The sequence below is a fragment of the Hyla sarda genome, chromosome 6 (assembly GCF_029499605.1).
Source record: "Hyla sarda isolate aHylSar1 chromosome 6, aHylSar1.hap1, whole genome shotgun sequence".
Taxonomy (NCBI): Eukaryota; Metazoa; Chordata; class Amphibia; order Anura; family Hylidae; genus Hyla; species Hyla sarda.
In genome coordinates, this window is record NC_079194.1 from 236,838,410 (window position 1) to 236,858,381 (window position 19,972).

At 40.6% G+C, this 19,972-nt stretch overlaps 1 long non-coding RNA gene across 1 annotated transcript in view; it reads right to left on the minus strand.

Moving 5' to 3' along the window:
* The window catches only part of LOC130276816 (uncharacterized), an 87,972-nt gene extending 81,416 nt beyond the window's left edge, over positions 1-6,556 (minus strand). Inside the window, exon 1 of the long non-coding RNA XR_008845255.1 lies at positions 6,514-6,556. This is a non-coding gene — a long non-coding RNA (uncharacterized LOC130276816). The remainder of the gene's footprint in view (positions 1-6,513) is intronic.
* Between the last annotated feature and the right edge of the window lie 13,416 nt (positions 6,557-19,972).

The window sequence follows — 19,972 nt, forward strand, 5'->3', positions numbered from 1 at the left end:
TTACATTTTGATGTTTAGTTCCATCCAAGAACAGTTCACCTGGTTGAGGTGTATCCAGAGGTTTGGATTCCTTTGATTTTCGTGCAAAGAACCGCTGCAGTGTCAGTTTTCTTTCAAAACTATCGAGATCCAGAAACAACTGGAAATCATCGCCCTCGGAGTTCGGACAAAAGGAAAGATCTTTTTGGAGTAGGGAGATTTCCTAGTGGTTTAAAATTTGTTTAGAGAGATTAAATATCTTAATAGTGGTGGTCTTCTCTAATCCAGATGTTGACGATTTCATTTCTCTTTTCCTTTTCTTGCCTCCCCTTCTCCCTCTACTACTTCTATTTTTCTTTTGTTTCTGTTGCCCAGAAACATCCCTGGTATCTTTGTGGTCCTCTGAGGACGTGACTCTAAAAAATCATGTGATGAATGAGATGTTGTATCTGAGTTGGTCGATGTACCAGTACTGTTACTGACCATATCTGTGTGACCCTCAATTACCTGTAAAAGTAGGGAAATTGGTGACTTCTGAAGCCCCTCAAAAGGATCTAAGGGGCATTCTTCATTAGAGATGGATTCCGCCTGTTTGTTAACCCTTACTTCCTCCGATTTTTTCAGAAAGGGGGCTAAGCAACCCTCATTGTTGATATTATCAATGAGGATGATGTCTTCCTCAACTGTACATGCAGTGTCCACCTCTATACTGCATATCCCTGTTGGTGAGATAGCCTCATGTGTTGATATACCGAAATCAATCAATTGTACAATTGGGTCTTTTGGGAGCAACGGTGCTTTGTTCACTTGTCCTCTTAAATTAGTTTCATTTTTATTCTTGTGCTCCTCACTGAATTTTTTATATTTGCCTAATAGGCTCCTGCTAGCCTGCAAAACAAAGAATTCGGTGTATGATTATCATCTCTTCGTTGTATGACTTCTTTTATGGGTGTTTTCTTTGGAGTTATTATTTCCTTATTCACTTTAGTGTCATCTTTTTTGTCTATAATGATTTCTCTTGTTGTTCTTACTTCTTTTGGTTTTATGATTTCTTGTGGTTTTGGTGTACCTTGGTGTTTGGATTTTTGTTTAGTTCTATACCTTGTATTAGTATAGTATTTAGTGTTATAGGATTGCTCATCCTCCTCCATAGGAACTTTTCAAGTTTTGTTTAAACCTTGGTTATTGGTCCTGGTTTTATTTGTGGACTGGACATTCGCCTTACTATCCGGATTCATATTTTTGTGTTGTGTATTCCACGCCCATGGATTACCCTGGGCATAGTTCGCTCTGTCCCTAGTGAGTTTATTTGCTTTCTTTTCAATTGTTTCCTTTTCAATTTTATTTAGTCTGCTGCTGATGATATTATTAACTTTGCGATATTCATCATAGCAATTGTATTTCTCCAATTGCCGCAAGACCTCACATATGTTCTTATTCAAATTCCCACAGTGTACTGCGCTTATCACATAAAAAAGAGAGCATTTTAAAAGTGCATGAGTCAATCAATTCATACCAATCACTCGTGTACACATTGTCATTTTTAAATGTAGACCCAAACGTGATTCTAAGGCCCCTAGGTGTGATTTTCCTTCAAATAAATATTCAGAATTAAAATCCACCTGATGTTGTAACTCATCTTTCAGTTCATGTTCGAGGGTGTTGAATAGACCCATCATTTCCTCATGTTCTTGTTCATTAAGAGTGGCTTTAATCGTAGTCTCTACGATGCATTTATGAAGGTGAAAGACAAAACACAAGGGGGGAGATTTATGAGAACCTGTGCAGAGGAAAAGTTGCCCAGTTGCCCATAGCAACCAATCAGATTGCTTCTTTCATTTTGCAGAGGCCATTTTGCACCATTCTTCCTTTACACAGGTTTTGATAAATCTCCCCCAAGGTGATTGTTTGAAAAACACGGATAAAGATATGGAAGAGAAACAGAGATTGAATTTTGTCACCACTTTCTGCAATTCAGCAAGTAATATTAAAACCATTAAACCACATAAATCTAATCCTAAAAAATGCACCCTACCTTTGGGTTCATATAGTTGTAATATGAAGAGGTGCTTATGCTGCAGGGAAATCAAAAAGAAAAAAACTGATTTTATCTCTAATAGTACTGGAGAGAAGTTTGCAATGAAACATCGACTTACCTGTGACTCATTATATGTAATATACCTCCTTGAGTGTAAATGTGGATTACAATATGTAGGACGGACCATCCAGTCGTTGAGGAATCGCTTAAACAAACATAGACAAAACATCAGAAACAAGTTCATGTTGCATGGAGAATCCAGGCACTGTACTTTATTACACCCTGAAGATAGAGATGTCTATACGGTCATTCCCATTGACCATATTCCTGTTGATTTTACTAACCGTTTTGATTTATTGAAAAAGAAGGAAATCTTTTGGATGTACAAATTATCCACAATTGCACCTAGGGGTTTGAATGAGACGGTAGAAACAATATTGTAATCTGAGTATACCATGGTTCTTTCTTTAAAATTTATATTAATAATTTAAACACTAATTTATTATGTGTTTTTTTTATTATATTTTAGTAATTTAAATTTCTTCTCCTGTGGGGTCCCGATTTATTACCAATTTTATATATTAATTATATATTTATTACATTAATATATATATATATATATATATATATATATTTTATTTTATTTTTTTTTTTTTTTTACATCATCAATTATTGCCCGGGTACACTGTCCTGGTTAAATGTTTTGTGAGACAGTCCTATTAATGGACATTGTTTTTATTAATTCCAAACAAAATATTTACAACTAGAAACACAATCTAGTTATAATTGATATTAGTATATATTGATCACCCAGGTTACACTGTCGAGGATGGAGTATTTCATCCCTCACCCTTGGTGTTAGAGGTGGTCCAATCCCTTACCTGGGATCCTCCACTGACTTCAATCACGGGAACGGGAGCTGGATACATCGTAGCACTTTGTTTACAAAGTGTAGAACTATGTGTCAGCCTCCTTCCGGTTTTGTTTTTTGTGAATGGGGCTGACGTAAGAGCCTCGCTCTCAAGTCCGACAGCGTCTCGTAATGAGGGGACTACAGTGCTTTTAAAGAAAGAAAACGGGACCCTCACTGAGTATGGTCAGGAGCATAGTAGTTATTATATGTTGACATGTTTTAAGAATGTTTTATTATGTGTGACGTCATGTTAACCTTTTACCCGGCTGTAATTTCTCTCCAGGTCTTTTTAAACGGAGTCATTTGTATACTTTTATATGCCTGATGAAGAGCCCGGCGGATGGGCTCGAAACTTTTATGTTGCAAATAAAGTCCTAAGTACCATCCTGTAACGGGATTGTTAGCATCATTGATCTCGAGGGGAAGCACCTAGAAGAGTCCATTTTTGCATAGCCTGTATCTTACCTACCGCTGAGCGACCAGATTGTTCAGGAGGGACTCCGGAGCAGCTGACCTCTGACCGACAAGTGAACCCACGTGCCAGCTGAGGTGTTGTGCCCTTAGCACCACATCCTTTGGCAAGCTTGCATTTTTCTTTTGGGGTTCGTCTCCAGCAAAGGTTTCTACACTAGGAGCGCACCTCTTCCTTTTTATCTCCCTTTCTATATACCTTCTCTCCCCCTGTCTGTCGGTGCCGCTTCTCTCCCCCTGGCTATCGGCGCCAGCACCGATAGTCAGGGGGAGAGAATGGGCAGCGGCACCGATAGCCAGGGGGAGAGAAGGGCCGGCAGCAGGGCTCTAGACCCCAGGACAGGCAGGGGCAGAGAAGCCGGCAGCCCTGGCGGTCTCTGCACCTGCAAAGCCGCTGCAGTTCATTGATTTAAAGCGCCCGCTTTAAATCATTGAACTGCAGCGGCTTATCGGTGTATAATACGCAGGTAGACTTTAGGCTAAAAAATTTTGCCTAAAAAGTGCGTGTTATATGCCGATAAATACGGTATAAAAATATATAGATAAAGAGTGAAGAATAATAAAAGAGAGAAAGTATATAAATAAAGGGTGAAGAATAAGAATGGAAAAAAAGCATAAATACAAGGGTCTTTAGGTGGAATTTTGCGTTTTTAGGTGGAAATAGAGAGAGTAGGGTGTGTAACACTTGCCAAGAAGGGAATTAATTGGGCGAGAGTAGGGCCGTACAGAGGAAGTTTTTAGCCCCACCGGTTACAATGGACCATACGTTGTTCCCTTCCACCTTTTAGAGGTCTTTGCAATACTTGGTGGTGTAGGTGGGCACATGTTTTTTTTTTTTTTGCACACCTTTCTGTTTTTATTATTTAAAAATACATTTTTGGGTCCATAAATTTTATCATAAGCATCTTATTAAAAGTTAAGCTTTATGTAATGCATATCTTCAATACATACTTAAAGGGACTGTTTTCTTCTGCCTAACTGCCTGAGCTACTATTCTGATCCTGCCACCCGCCTGATGCCATACATCTGATGCCAAGTTTTCCTTTATTCATCAACCTTCGTCACCGGGTACTGGTATTGCCACCCACCACACCACTCTGTCACCGGGTCCCTTTCAGTACTCCGGATGCTGCTGCTGCCACCTCCAGGCTGTCTCATTCTGCCACTATATGTTCTACTCGTGCTGATGCAACCTCCAGGCTGTCTCATTCTGACACCATATGTTCTCCTCATGCTGATGCCAGCTTCAGGCTGTCTCATTTTGACACCATATGTTCGCATCATGCTGATGCTAGCTCCAAGCTGTCTCATACTGCCACCATATGTTCTCCTCATGCTGCTGCCACTTCCAGGTTGTGTCATTCAGCCACTATATGTTCTCCTCATGCTGCCTCAAACTCCAGGCTCTGTCATTCAGCCACTATATGCTGCCGCCAACTCCAGGCTGTGTCATTCAGCCACTATGTGATCTCCTCATGCTGCCGCCAACTCCAGGCTGTGTCATTCAGCCACAATATATATATCTATCCATCATCCATCTACCTCATATCTATCTGTCTCATATCTATCTATCATCTATCTATCTCCATCTCTCTGCTGCCTTACAGAAAGGTTGTAGATGTTAATATCTGGGATACTCCTTGCAGAAGTGTGAACAGACCAGTGTTTTTTTTATTTACAGTATTTCCATATATATATATATATATATATATATATATATATATATATATATAAACACACATTTGTGTATATATGTATGTTTATGCATGTTCCAGTATCATTTTCAAACAGCTGGAAATATTTCTATTAAACATGGTGCACTTTTCTTACATGTCAAATAAAAAAGTTATAAAGTTTTGGGATGTCCCAATACTGACAATCTCTGCAGCCCAACAGTAAAACAGCAGAGCCCATCGCATCACTGTCAGGCTGCGGAAATTGTCCAGGAGTTTAAACATCTTGCCGCCAAAGGAATGTCACGGTAAAGTGCGATTTAACTGTTCGGCAGGCAGGTACAGAGAATAGTTAGTTAGTTAGTTGGGGGCAGGGAGAAGGGACAAAGAGGGTGGGGAAGAGAAGATTTATTGCAGGCTGAGAGAAGAGTTAGGGGAAGAGAAGACATCAGTGTGTGGGCAGGGTGAGGGCATAGAAGTGCTGCTGCAGTGAGAAAGGCAAGCAGGATGAGCTGCAGATCACTGCTGAGCCTTCAGGAGACTGGGAAAGCTGGGTTACATGCACACTGGACAAGGCTTTGAACACAACTAGTAATATTTATTTGTGATCAATATATAAATGGATTTATGAGATCTACAGGTGATTATTTTATAATAACTTGTGTATAAGGTAGGTTGCGTCTAGACGTTCAAAACACTTCATTTTGTTCATACTTTCTATATCTTTATATGTCAGTTTCCATTAAACATACATAGTCCTACTTTCTGTCTTGATGTCCATTTTACAAGATGAAATATTTAGGAAAATTGATTTTGTGTCACCTTCCTTCTCCATCAGCTGAGTTATTGTAGTAATGGTGCAGTAACATCAGAGAACACTGGTATCAGTACTGTACAAGCCCAACCAAAAAGAGAACGATTATTCAGATGAGATGTTCTCCTGGAGAGCCGGTCAGCTATAAGTGATGCTGTTCAATAATCCACAAGGAAAATGAAATGTCTGCAAATTGGTCATTGAGTAGAAAAATGTTCCGCACAAGGTAGTAACTGGGCACAATGACATAACAGCAAAACATCAGACTACACTTAATCGTACAGTGTCAGCAGCAAGATGGCTCCATCCAGACCATAATGTCTTCCTATAATGGAACGACTTTATTATTGTCTTGGAAATTATCCATATGAACATCAAAGAAGAGTCTTATGGTATAGGGTGTTGGAATCAAATGAAACTTTATGTGCAAGCAATGATGATACTATCCTGAATACAAGCTTAGATTCCAATGTATTCCAAGGGTATTCATAATATTTCTGACCTATTTAGAGATAAGGAAATACTAACATTTGAAGATTTACAATTACAATATAATTTAACCGACTCAGATAGAAAGTCATATGGTATTTTGTTTAAACACCTACAAAAATTCCCTAATACTCACTCTCTTCTTCCAAAAAAATTTCATACATGGATCCAGGATCCTGCAAAGGAGAAAGAAAAAGGTCTAAAAAACTTTTATTCATACTTTAATGAAGACAAATGGTTGAACAAAATCATTTTCAGAATCCAAATGGATGAATACCTTCTTAATAATTAAGAAAGCAACAACGTGCGCTAACCTATCGGAACACCATTGCAAATTAGTAAACAGATGGTATTACACACCTAAAAAATTATCTCTTATTTTTTCCCATCTGTCACCTCTATGTTGAAGAACAGGAATCTATGAAACACATTTTTCTTACCTGCCCTGCTATATTTCCCTTTATTTCTGAAGTAGGGAGAATGATTTTAAAGTTGACCCCCCAAGGTTCTCAACTCAAGGAGGAACTCCTATTACTACTCCCGGGTTTGGATGATTTCCCCAAAGACATCCAGACTCCGATTGCCCATATATGCTTATCATATAAAATTCTATTACCTTGTAAATGGAGATCGAGAGAGGTTCCCCACATTAATGAGCTAATAAACACGATATTACAACATTGTTACTATGAACTAATACTTTTTGGACAAAGGGGAAAGAGAGATAAATGTGTCTCCCTGTGGGAATCTTGGATCAAACATTATAAACCCCCATAGACTACTATATACATAAAGCAACATTTATTTATAAAAAGCCTTATATAAACATAAGGGATAGAATTCCCTATTTTCCCTTTACTTTGAAAAGTCATAACCTTGTGACCTTAATCCTTGACGTTAACAATTGGCAGACGTCCACCTGTCTTGGTAAATTGATATCTTCCTGCAGAGAGTACAGAGACACATTCACTTGTTGTTGTATTGTTTTGATCTATTTTATTGTTACCATTGTCTTGTTCTTAATTTTCCTGTGGAGTCCTATTTGGACCCAATTATTCTTTCTGTTGTGGGATATGTGACATTGTCTGGAAAGATGAACAAATACCTTGAATTCTAGAATTGTATTAACATTCTTATGAAACACCTGACATGCCTATGTCTTACCTTTTTGTATGTTATTCCTTATGTTTAAAAATAATAAAAATATTGTTAAACTGAATACAAGCTTAGATACAGATCGGCATGGAGGCAAGCAGGTTCCAAATAGGAACAGGAGACACATTTGCCAATAAATGTTGCAAATGGGCCTTTAGATCCTGCAAATTCATAGGTTGCCAAACTGGCTTACCATATTTGCTCCACTGGTGATAAATGTGGTGTCCAGGCAGGCTGAAGAAGTGTTGCAACCTGGTGGACACCTTCCTTGGAAGCCCTAGCTCTGTGTGAGAGAGCATAATCCTGCTGAGAAATTTCAGCTGGAAGCCCTGCCATAAGGGAAAATGCACGTGGCCACAGGACGTCCTGCACATATCACTCAGTTGTTAGTGTCATATCACTACTAGGAGTGACGACTGTCATATGTAATGGCTCCCAGATCATTACACCAGTAGTTGTGGCAGGTATGTACTTCAACTCCTAGATAGCAAACAAAGGCGTAGTTTGTATCTTCTGGGCCCCGATGCAAAATCTGCAATAGGGCTCTATATGCCAAATATACTACTGGTCTATTATGGGGCAGATGTGTTTTGAGGCCCTCTTAGGCACCAGGGCCCTAGTGCAACTGCTACCTCTGCTACCTCTATAGCTATACCCCTGGTAGCAGATGCTCAGGATCGGCCTGTCACATGAAGAAAGTTAACAATGATAAGGGATCACAGGGATTAGAGTGGACACCCCCAAAACCTGTTATATAAGAATTTTAAGAGTCTCTAGGATTTAAGAGAGTGAGCATAACATTGGAGAAAGCTTAAAGGGGTACTCCACTGGAAAAAAGAAATTTAATCAATTGGCACCAGAAAGTTAAACAGATTTGTAAATTACTTCTATTTAAAAATCTTAACCCTTCCAGTACTTATCAGCTGCTGTATGTTCCAGAGGAAGTTCTTTTCTTTTTGAATTTTCTCTCTGTCTGACCACAGTGCTCTCTGCTGACACTTCTGTCCATGTCAGGAACTGTCCATAGAGGGAGCAATTCCCCATAGCAAACCTATCCGTCTCCAGACAGTTCCTAAAATGGACAGAGGTGTCAGCAGAGAGCACTGTGGTCAGACAGAAAGGAAATTTAAAAAGAAAAGAACTTCCTGTTGAGCATACAGCAGCTGAAAATTAATGGAAGGATTTAGATTTTTTAATAGAAGTAATTTACAAATCTGTTTAACTTTCTGGAACCAGTTGATTTAAAAAAAAAATTTTTCCACTGGAGTCCCCCTTTAACCACTTAAGGACCAAGGGCGTACCTGTACGCCAGTGGGAATTTCGGTCTCTGCCGCACACCGGGCGGGGACCGGACCGGGGTGTCTGCTCATGTAGATCAGGGGGGTGCCCAGACCCCCCCATGTCAGCAATCACCACAAATCGCAGGGGAATTCACATGTGCAATTTGCGGCGATTCCGGTGATGCGGGTCACGTGTGACCCAGAGATACATTGTGATCGGGGTTGTAGGATACACCCCCAATCACCTCCTAAATCTATGGGGAGGTGGCAATTTTGTCTCCCCCCCAGGATCGCTGCTATTGGCCGGACAGCCAATAGCAGCCGGTAGGGGAGGGGTTAACGGCCCCTTCTCGTGGCTCTGCTAGCCCACTGAGTTCATTCAGCGGGCAGAGCTGCGAGAAGGAGCCAGGGACCCCCCCTCCCCTCTGTGAAGATCGGAGCCCCTCAGAGAAGAAGACCGCCGTAATTTTTTTTAGTGTGACCCGGGCCCTATAAGGGGTTCAGGGCACTGCATTTGGCCCCCCCATTTTTTTTTTGGGCAACAAGTCAAGCACACACACTACGTACTCCCCCCCCCCCCCTACACACACACCCACCCTCCCCGCTCACCTGTCCCTGTGCGAGGTACCACAACAACGGTCCTCAGGCCTGATTGTATTTTGGGCTACAATCGGTATAAGGGGGGAGTTGATCTCTCTGATCAAGTCCTCAGGCCATATAACGCCATGCGGAAAACACGAGTATGGTACAAAAAAGTTGCAGTCTACTTGGTACAGGTTGCCATGTACAACTCTTTTATACTGTCCCAGTACGCTGGCAACACAGGGACATACCTCCAGTTCCAAGAAGAAGTCCTAAAGGTCCTGATCTTTGGCGACCGGGAAAGAGCAGGCTGGACTTCCCAAGGAACTGAAGTTATAGGTGCCAGGATCGTCCCAGGCCAGCACTTTCCAGGTGAAGTCCCCCACAATGGAAAGAAGGGAGAATCACATAAAAAATGCAGGGTGTATCACAAGAGGGGGATGTGAAAGGACACCACCACTCAATGGGACACTTGCCCCGATCATCCGGGCATCTGCATTAAAAACTGCTTCAGGGAGTATCACACTTCCATGCAGTACCAAATTTTCTCTTTTCATTTTATTTCGACCCCAATGTACCAAGTCCAGAGTACATTCCAAATTTTCACCCCATAAAACCACTAAATTACCTAAAAAAAAAAAAAAACCTGACAAGGCCTCTGGGGGCATTTTTTCCAAAAATGGGTCATGGGTCACTGAGTCACTATTATTGGGGACTTTTTTATGTTGCCTCAAATGCGCAGCGCTCTCTCTCCACCTGAGTGGGTGCGCATTTGAAGCAACAGGTTAGGGATGGCCACACACATATTTTTTAGTTTTGGCTATGCTCTGGGTCATCATTCTGGGAACATAACCTGTTTTATTATTTTTCGTCCCACTGTACCCCATTTAGTTATTTAGTGTACCCCATGTAATGCCCCTTGAGCAGTGTGCACCCGCAGAGCTGCTAATGCCCAGATACGAGGTATGTCCTTACTCCAAAGAAATGTACTTACAAATTTATGTTGACATTTTCTCCTGTTACCCCTTGTGAAAATAAAAAATGTGCGATAATCCCAGCATTTTAGTGTAAAAAAAAATAAAATTTACTTAATAACATTTATCAAACACCTGTGGGGTGTTTTAGGCTCACTGTATCCCTTGTTACATTCCTTGACGGTGTAGTTTCCAAAATAGTAGGCCATGTGCTTTTTTTTTTTTGCAATTCTGGTACAATAGGGGCTTCTTAAATGCGCTATGCCCCCCCCCCCCATTTCAGCAACATTTTCAAATGTGACTCCTTCTCTTCTGAGCATTGTAGTGCGCCCGTAGTGCACTTGATGTCCACACATGGGGTATTTCCATATTCAGAAGAGATGGGGTTAAACATTTTGGGGGCATTTTCTCCTATTACACCTTGTAAAAAAAATGTAAAATTTGGGGGAAAAGCAGCATTTTAGTGAAAAAAAAATCATTTACACATCCATCTTTAACGAAAAGTTGTCGAACACCTGTGGGGTGTTAAGGCTCACTGTACCCCTTGTTATGTTCCTTAAGGGGTGTAGTTTCCAAAATAATATGCCATGTGTTTTTTTTTTTGCTGTCCTGGCACCATAGGGGCTTCCTAAACGGGACATGCCCCCCAAAAACCATTTCAGCTAAATTTGCTTTCCAAAAGCCAAATGTGACTCCTTCACTTCTGAGCAATGTAGTGGCCAGCAGAGAACTTGACGTCCACACATGGGGTATTTCCATACCCAGAAGAGATGGGGTTACACATTTTGGGGGGCATTTTCTCCTATTACCCCTTGTAAAAATGTAAAATTTGGGGGAAAACCAGCATTTTAGTGAAAAAAAATTAAAATTAATTTACAAATTCAACTTTAACAAAAAGTCGTCAAACATCTGTTTGGTGTTAAGGCTCACTGTACCCCTTGTTACGTTCCTTGAGGGGTGTAGTTTCCAAAATAGTATGCCATTTGTTTTGTTTTTTTTGCTGTTCTGGCACTATAGTGGCTTCCTAAATATGACATGCCCCCCAAAAACCATTTCAGAAAAACTCACTCTCCAAAATCCTATTGTCGCTCCTTCCCTTCTGAGCCCTCTACTGTGCCCGCCGAACACTTTACATACACATGAGGTATTTCCTTACTCAAAAGAAATTGGGTTACAAATTTTAGGAAGATGTCTCTCCTTTTACCCCTTGTAAAAAGTCAAAAACTGGGACTACAAGAACATGCGAGTGTAAAAAATAAAGATTTTGAATTTTCACCTTCATTTTGCTGCTATTCCTGAGAAACACCTAAAGGGTTAACACAATTACTGAATGTCATTTTGAATACTTTGAGGGGTGCAGTTTTTATAATGGGGTAATTTGTGGGGTATTTCTAATATGAAGGCCCCTTAAATCCACTTCAAAACTAAACTGGTCCCTGAAAAATTCAGATTTTGAAAATTTTGTGAAAAATTGGAAAATTGCTGCTATACTTTGAAGCCCTCTGATGTCTTCCAAAAGTAAAAACATGTCAACTTTATGATGCAATCATAAAGTAGACATGATGTATATGTGAATCAATATATCATTTATTTGGAATGTCCACTTTCCTGATAAGCAGAGAGCTTCAAAGTAAAAAAAAAATGCTAAATTAAATTTTTCACCAAGAAATGATGCAAGTATCTCTGAAATTTTAACACTAACGTAAAGTAGAATATGTCACAAAAAAAACAATCTCGGAATCAGAATGAAAGGTAAAAGCATCCCAGAGTTATTAATACTTAAAGTGACAATGGTCAGATGTACAAAAAACGCTCTGGTCCTTAAGGCCAAAATGGGCCTGGTCTTTAAGGGGTTAATGTCAAATATTTCATGTATAAAGATAAATAGCAAGTAAGGGTTGTAATTTGGATTGATATTTTCTTTATTTCACAGCCTGGTTTTGCTGAAATGGAAAATATACTTAATCAGAAACAAAAATGCTGGAAGCAAAGCCCAAGTATATGTCAACAGTATCCGTCTCCTTTGCTAACACTGACCAATTACCATAACCATTCCTCAGAAACGAGTAAGTCATAATGATAATTGGACAGTGTAATGAGTCTTTAATGTGTATTCAGCATTATTGCCTAGGGCAGTGTGAGCTGTAAATACAGCCCTGGTTCGGCCATGAGTCAAGATCAGGAAATAGTTACAAGCTTCCAAGGGCATGGCAATAAATAAAATTTAGGGAAATGCACACACAGGTCAGTATAAATATATGTTGGTGTTCTGGTTGGAGGCAGTGCCTGCATGAAGACAATACTCCGACAATAAGTAAGAGACCTGGGTTTAAATAGTAGGCCGTGATGACCTCATCGAAACAAACCCATAAGAAGGGGTTGTTCACATTGCAGACATTCCACCGGCATGTCTTCATGGAATTCTGCCACTCCATTCAGACTACGGAATTACCGCAGAGGATTTCCGCCGGTAGAAAGTACATCCACTCAAAGAATGAACGTGATCATGTCTATGGAGGAGGCGATGTCTGCGCAGTCCTACCGCTGACGTATTTGGAAGCTGCAACCAGACATTCAGCCAGCTGAATTCCATGGAGTGGACGTGACCTTTGACTACATTTTCGCTAAAAGTTTTTATAGCTGAACAATTTTTCTTGGCAATTCTGGCTCAGCAGCTTCCCATTGTTCTCAATGAGATTCTACTGCACTGTGCACACTGCAGAATTTCTACAGCAGAAAATTCAGCTGCGGAAATTTAAATTCCAGACTTTACCAAAAGAATGATAATGTCCATTCTCTCAACAGCTCAGAAATGTATTGTCTTTCCACGGGCGGATATTCTGTAGTGTAAACCCGGCCTCAGTGTGCCCCTGAGCAAAATTAAATGTGATGCTCCATTTAATGCACTATTGTACCAATGACACAGTCATGTATTACACACTTTAGTCCCAGACACTTTACAAAGATCAATATTATCAATGTACCACTATACCAGGATTAAATAATACCACTAGCATGACCAATATATCGCTACCAGTTAATAGTAACAAGTGATTTCCCCCATACTGTTACGGAATAAAAAACACATGTACATAGACCGATATTCCTTCAATTTAGTGTCCATATAGTAGTCTAGTAGATAACAGCTCTACATAGGCTCTGCAGACCATATAAATTATTATGTTGCAGTTATTTACAATTCACTTTTCCTGTCTTCTCCATCCATCTCAAGCCACTATTACCACTTTGTAATTCATGGCTTTGTCTACATAGTTTGCTTTACAGAAATCTGTAGCTCATCCCTTTTCCAGCACCCTCCTTAGCTTCTAACCCACACAAAATGCAAATGCTGCAACCACCAATTCTTTCATTGTGTACAGACACAGAACAGACAACTCATTATATCTAAACAAAGACAAGAGGAACAGAAAATGGTCCAGAGAGCAGGCACTTATAAGAACCAGGCCAAGGAAGTGATAGAGAACATTTTGGCCCATTCTTCAAGCAGATGTGGACCATTTGAAGTCATAGAGCCCTCAATGACTAAATGAATTGCTAACTTCTATAAAGGGAAGTTCTTTCCAATCTGACCACAGTGCTCTCTGCTGACACCTCTGTCTATAAAGGGAAGTAATCTCAGAGAAAACATGTGTTCGGGTGGATATAATCAATTTCTAGACATTGTAGCTATCAGTATCAATGTGGGATTTTATCAGTACTTTTAATGAGTATTCCATACACTGTGATGCTCTATCAATACAGTGGTCCCTCAACATACGATGGTAATCCACAAGAGGACATAGTTTTAAATTAAAGGGGCAAAGGTTTAAAAGTAATATCAGGAAGTATTACTTTACTGAGAGAGTAGTGGATGCATGGAATAGCCTTCCTGCAGAGATGGTCGCTGCAAATACAGTGAAGGAGTTTAAACATGCATGGGATAGGCATAAGGCTATCCTTCATATAAGATAGGGCCAGGGACTATTCATAGTATTCAGATTATTGGGCAGACTAGATGGGCAAAATGGTTCTTATCTGCCGACACATTCTATGTTTCTATGTTCCAAATGAACCATCGTTTGTTGAAACCATTGTATGTTGAGGGATCCATGCAATGTAAAGTATAGGAAGCTGTACTCACCTGTCCCCGCCGCTCCGGACCCTCACCGCTGCCCTGGATGTCGCCCTTCATCTCTGTCGCCGCGTCCCCGTGGTGTCCCCGAAGCTCCGGACGTCTCTGCTTTCCCGGGATCCTCGCTCTCCGTCGCCGCCATCACGTCACTACACACGCACACCGCTCCTATTGGATGACGGGACGGCGTGCGCGCAACGTGATGACGACGAAGGAGAGCACCGGCGATGGAGGGGATCGTAAAGAGGACGCTCCAGAGCACCGAGGACAGGTAGGAGACCATCACCGGAGCAAATGGGGCACCGTAAACGGCTATTCAGCGGCAACTGAAGCAGTCTGCGCTGCCGTATAGCCGTTTATGCAATGGCCCCGACATACAAAAGCATCGTATGTTGATGCTGCCTTCAACATGCGATGGCCTCTGAGAGGCCATCGCATGTTGAAATTATCGTATGTCGGGGCCATCGTAGGTCATCTTTTTGCGTATGTAGGGACAGGTTCCATCATGGGGTTGCCATTTTTAGGGTGAGCGCTCTGCTTTAGATAGAAAGGGATACTTTAGGAGGATTTGGGTAGATTAGGGACAGGTTACAGCATAGGTCCCCTTGTAAGGGTGAGTGCCCTGCTTTAGATAGATAGGTAGGTAATTCTTCATCATGTGATACCAGATTAAATTATAGAACACAATAGAAAAGTAAAAAAAAAAAGTCTGCTCACCCCCCCTTCCCCCCTTGTAGATAATGTCCATGTCCAAGCAAAATCTAGCCGACCAGGTGCTTAGGGCATTGCAGTCGGTATGCAAGTACAATTATAGAAGAGACGCCCCAAATGAGGATCCCAGCACTTCCAATCCAGGCTCAGAAAAAGTTAAAACATAACAGCTTTATTGATGCATGTTTAAAAATATAGGGATGACATAAAAAATAGAAAATGATCCGACGCGTTTCGGTAAATAACCTTTGTCAAGGTATGAACAGTTACAAGATAAAACACATTCAGATAACTGTTCATACCTTGAACACTATATCAAACACATTTCTATTTATCATTTACTGTAATTGGAAAAGAAAAAAAAACTTTTCATATGGTGCAAAAATGATTTAATAACTTTTTTCTATGTTAAATGTAATTTAGAGGGAAACAGAACACAAACTTTTGTTTATATTTTTTTTATCTATCAGCTTCACTTTTATTTAAAGTACTTAGTCCTTTCTTCCTATCTTGATGAGAAAAGAGAGAATGATTATTCAGATGAGATTTTCCCTTGGAGATCCGGTCATCTATTAGTGATGCACTTCAACGTTTCCACAAGGAAAATGAAACGTCTGCAAATTGGTCATTGAGTAGAAAAATGTTCCGTACAAGGTAGTAACTGGGCACAATGACATAACAGCAAAACATCAGATTATACTTAATCGTACAGTGTCAGCAGCAAGATGGCTCCATCCAGACCATAATGTCTTCCTATAATGGAAGGGTTTTATTACTGGTTTGGAAATGATCCATAAGAAGGCAAAAAATAGTACAGGGAAATATAACTAAGGACCAGCAAAAGGATAATATTTACCGTATTTTTCGCCGTATAAGACGCACTTTTTCTTCCCCAAAACTGGGGGGAAAAGTTGGTGCGTCTTATACGGTGAATACACACCTATCGCGGCGGTCCCTACGGCCATCAACGGCCGGGACCCGCGGCTAATACAGGACATCACCGATCGCGGTGATGCCCTGTATTAACCCTTCAGACGCGGCGATCAAAGCTGACCACTGCGTCTGAAGCAAAAGTGACACTAACCCGGCTGCACCGGGAGGGACCTTACCTGCCTCCTCGGTGTCTGCTCTGTGCCGGGATCCCCTGCATGGCCGGCACTCCCCGTCGTCATCACGTTGTCGTGCACGCCGCCCCCTCATCCAATAGGAGCGGCGTGCATAGCGACGTGATGGCGGCGATGGAGAGCGAGGATACCGGGCAGCAGAGATGTTCCGGAGCAACGGGGACACCACGGGGACGCAGCGACAGTGATGGAGGGCGACATCCAGGGCAGCGGTGACGGGTCCGGAGCGGCGGCGACACATGAGTATTACCTCCTATACCAGTGGTCTTCAACCTGCGGACCTCCAGATGTTGCAAAACTACAACTCCTGGCATGCCTGGACAGCCAACGGCTGTCTGGGCATGCCGGGAGTTGTAGTTCTGCAACATCTGGAGGTCCACTGGTTGAAGATCACTGTGACCTATACTTTACATTGTATTCTAGATTTTCCTCATTTAAAATTGGGTGCGTCTTATATGCCGGAGCGTCTTATAGGGCGAAAAATACGGTATATACGGAGATAAATATATAAATATAAGCTTTTTTTGTTTAGTACACCCAGATAACGGGGGAAGTAGACACACATTTTTTAGGGATTTATTTTTTTCTTTTCATCCAAGGATATTTGAAAGAAAATATCTGAAATTCCCAACCCTATCAGAGCTGTGATCACTTGGAGCCGAGTGAGTGATTTCACAGGTTACTCAAATCCTCATAGAAAATCCATAGACAGAAAGCGCTATATGAACCATGTAATTGAAAGCGTATACCGTTCTCTAGTCTATTTTCAGGTTCTAATCAAAAGCAGATTATCATTGCAGTAATCAATCTGAGGGCTTCCGTGTTAATAATGATGGGAGATTCAGAGGGTTGCTTTAACTTTCTAGGACCTTCTCAGAATCTTATATTTTAACCCTTTAAGGACACCGCCCATTTTGACCTTGAGGACACAGTCAATTTGAATTGTTTGCATTTTAAAGGGGTACTCCGCCCCTAGACATCTTATCCCCTATCCAAAGGATAGGGGATAAGATGTCAGATCGCCAGGGTCCCGCTGCTGGGGACCCCGGGGATCACTGCTGCAGCATTCCGCTATCATTACTGCGCAGAGCGAGATCGCTCTGCACGTAATGACGGGCAATACAGGGGCCGGGGCATCGTTACGTCACGGCCCGCCCCTCATGTCGTCATGGCCCGCCCCCGTCAATACAAGTCTATGGGAGGGGGCGTGGCGATAGGGGATAAGATGCCAAGGGCGGAGTACCCCTTTAAGAGCTTTCATTTTACCATAAATGTATGGCACAACCTTAAACATATTATTTGAAGTAGGAAATTTTTTTAAAGAAAACTACAATTTTTATGTGGTACACAACTGACAGATTTTCTTTATTCTGTGGGTCAATGCGATTAAAATGATACCCATGTTTAAACTCTTTTCTATTATTGTACTGCTGTTTAAAGGGGTACTCCAGTGGAAAACTATTTTTTTTAATCAACTGCTGCCAGAAAGTTAAACGGATTTGAAAATTGCTTCATTTTAAAAATTTTAATCCTTCCTGTACTTATCAGCTGCTGTATACTACAGAGGAAGTTTTCTTTTTACACTTCTTTTCAGTCTCACCTCAGTGCTCTCTGCTGACACCTCTGTCCATGTCAGGAACTGTCCAGAGCAGGATTGATTTGTTATGGGAATTTGCTCCTGCTCTGGACAGTTCCTGACATGGACAGAAGTGTCAGCAGAGAGCACTGTGGTCAGACAGAAAATAAATAAAAAAAGAAAATAACTTCCTCTTTAGTATACAGCAGCTAATAAGTACTGGAAGGATTCAGATTTTTAAATAGAAGTAATTTACAAATCTGTTTAACTTTCTGGCACCAGTTGATTTAAAAAAATGTTTTCCACCCGAGTATCCCTTTAACCCATTAAGGTCACAGGAATTTTTCATTTTTGCACTTTTGTTTTTTTTTTCTTCTTGCCTTATAAAAAGCATTTTCCACCTACAGATTCTTAAGAGCCCTTGTTTTTGTGCCATCAATTATACTTTGTAAAGAATATTTGTATAAAGAACAAATAGCAGCACTCACCATTTGATGTGGATTCTTAGAGTATTAGAGTAACATACATAAATATGTAGATTAGAGTAACATACATAAATACAGGGTGGAGATATAATGCAGTTGCAGGGGTGCTTCATCAGGCCTTGATCAGTGTTATCAGTGCTCCATTAGTGCAGGCTGCCAGCTCGTGAGTGCACTTCGTATGGTGGAGGTGGACACGGGATGTCCTGTGTTTTTAAAAGTCCTATTTTATAACAAGAGAAGTAACTTTTAAGTAAGTTTAAAATGTTTCTATTCTGACCCCCTATATGTTTATTTATTTATTTAATTTATTTTTCATTTGTTAATGGGATTAAAGGTGATTAAATTCTTTATTGGGAGAGGAGCTTCTTTACATTTATAAAAGTGATTGCTACTACCACCTGGATGCAGCAGTGCCATCAAGTACAATTGAAGCTGATTGGGCCATAGAGAGAATGGACCATGTGATTTCCACCAGCAATATCCAGAATGACAGCTAGGCCAGAAAGCTCCTGGTACAGGATAGGCATATGGTGTCATCAGTGTCATCCGAGTGAGTAGCACTGGTACTGCGTTGTTCTGCAGTATTACAACAGTCTGTGAGAGACCATACCCATGACACTGGAGTTAGTGAGACAAAGGCCCTTATTTACTAAGCCCAACCCCACAGTTTTTATCGGGTTTTGTGGACTAAATTTAGGTGCACGCCTGTGCGACAATGTTTGCAACATGTTTGGACAAAAAAAGAACTACATTTTCAAAAATCCCTTGGAGAGTTTGAGAAAACCGTATAAAGGGGCGTGGCTTATCAAAAAATTGGTGTAACACAAAATTTTTCTAAAATCACTCCGCTTTTTTGTCCAAAACCTGCTAAAAAGCGGACAAGAGTGAATTCTGAAGACCCGAAAGCCAGAGGCTGGTGCAAAAACAGGCAAAATGGTCAGTTTTTCACCAAGCAGGGTTATTATGGGCAATATGCATAAACTAGGTAAACCAAAATTAAAAAGACTGGTTCACTTAACTCGCCTTTCATCGGGACTTATATTCCTGACTCGATAGGATATGTGGACAAATATTTTTATACCTTAAATGTGTTGATTTTAAATAAATGTATTTTTAAAATATGGTTTACTTTGATGTTTGCATTGTTTCATGGTAGTACTTTTTAATTTCATCTTTGATTTATTCAATATCTATTGCACAACTTTATTTGTTGCATTGCTAACATAATCCACATTCATCCTTTTCTTTCATCTGGTATATAGAATATTGTCGCAATGGCTGGCAGCCTCAGTGTCCAAATAAATGCTTAAAAGTTTTTCAATATTTAGTGAAAAAAATTGTTATTTCTTAAATGAAATCGTCATAGTTCAAAAAGCACATTTGGCACCCAAATTTTAAGGGGTACTCCGGTGGAGCACAATTTTTTTCATATCAACTGGCCCCATAAAGTTAAACAGATTTGTATATTACTTCTATTTAAAAATCTTGATCCTTCCAGGACTTATCAGCTGTTCTACACTATAGAGGAAGTTTAGTTGTTCTTTTCTGTCTGACCACAGTGCTCTCTGCTGACACC